Below are 1,869 nucleotides of genomic sequence, written 5' to 3'. Positions count from 1 at the left end.
CTACAGCAATCCATTGGTAAAGTGTTATTATACCGGTATCTCTGCAAAAAAGCATCAAAACAACGACTGTTTTGTGAGATCTGTAAGTTTTAATACATTGCACTAATACAAACGCACCTGGATAATTCTATGGGCGACTTCACGAGTAGCAGATTTCGAGGAGTTTTGCTTAGAAAACTAGCATAGCTAAACAACCCGGCTATAATTATAAGCGAAACAACCCGAATTTTGTGTGCGTGACTGAGCTTTAAGGGGTTAAATACCTTTTTAGTTTTCGAAAAATCAATTTTTTTATTGCATTATCTTAAAGTACAACATCTTGAGAACATTTTTATAAATTTTTATAAAGGTCTGAGCAATAAGGAGGAAAAATGAGGCATTTGAAGCGCACCTCGTCACGGCCGCATAAGCTAAATGGTTTTTTCTCAAAGAATGACTTTGCCGTGTTTACGAATGCGGTAAAACTATAAACTAAGGTTTTATTCACCATTTTTTCAAATGTTCGTTAATAAATTCCCGGTCGTTGAACGATTGATTTTTGATACACGAAGTTTAACCACAGACAAATAGACGAGCCACTTGATGACGATTCCATCGACCAGAATAATTACGATTACTTTGAAATTTTGCTTAGTGGGTTATAATACCGCTAGTGCCGCTATAAGCAAGCGTGCACATTCCTTACAAAAGAAAAAATCGTCAGTAATGTCGCTGGTATTGGTTGAGCAAGCGTGCAAACCCACTAGCAAAGACAAAACCCGTTTTACGAAAATAAGTTAGTAGGCAACAAGCTCACATGGTGGCGCATGAGTGTAACGTTTCGAATAAGGACGAAGATCTTTCTACATTTTTCTTCGAAGAAAAACGTCTGTTTGTCTGTGGTTTAATTTGCTGAAAAAAAAACAAAAAAATATTGCAATTTTCAGCGCTGAAAACATGTTTTTTTCGGGAAAAAAGGTATTCGTTTGCAATTGTTGTTTGATTCGTTTGTTTGTTTTCGTTTGTTTGTTTGAAAATAAAACACTGCACTGAAAATAAAATGATCGTTCTGATTCCTGGCACACTTCTAAACTAATGAAATAAGATGAGTTTATTTTATTTTAGTTGATCTGCTGCTATCGTAAACACCGCAAACCTCTGCCAAAAAAGCGTTTTGGGGAAACGACCATTACTCCATGAATTATTGGTATTTCTTATGAACAAACGTGTTTTGTTGTTGTTGAATAACTGAACTCTCAGAAAATTACTACCGCAACTACTTTTATGAAATAAAAAAGATGCTACACGTTTAAAAAAATTTCAAATTTAGCTTTTTTTTCTTGAGCAAAAAGGAATATAACCCCTTAAGATAGCTCTATAGATCTATTTACGTACGAATGTGTTAGTGCCTCTCGCTGAGGATAATATTTACAAATCGCTGTTTTGTTTGCAATAATATATTGTTAGCAGCTGGACAAATATTTAATTGGACTCTTATTATATGTTCTAAATCGTTTCTGAATAAATTTTTCATTCGTGATCAGGAATCAAAAGAAGCTGCGGAACATGCTCGACCAAAAATGATAAAAAGTCGAAGATGCGATGATTTGCAGTTTGGATGAAACAAAAGCAACTTTACACTGGAAAGTTACTTATCTCTATTGCAGATCACTCCGCACTTGGAAATACTCAAAATTGGCATATCGACTTCACCGTGTAGAAGCTGCTCCTCATAACGTTCATAACGCTTTCGGTTTTGTGCTTGTTTTTTTTTTTCAGGCAACATCTTCGTTTTCGTCTGTCAGCATCGAATTCTTCTCTCTTTCTCTCTCTTTCTTACCACCTGTAGTCTGACTTTTCAGTCTCGGTAGCTTTTCCTGCTTTTTCTAG

The sequence above is a fragment of the Wyeomyia smithii genome, chromosome 3 (genome assembly GCF_029784165.1).
Source record: "Wyeomyia smithii strain HCP4-BCI-WySm-NY-G18 chromosome 3, ASM2978416v1, whole genome shotgun sequence".
NCBI classification, from domain to species: domain Eukaryota; kingdom Metazoa; phylum Arthropoda; class Insecta; order Diptera; family Culicidae; genus Wyeomyia; species Wyeomyia smithii.
Note: the sequence above shows the minus strand (reverse complement) of the source record.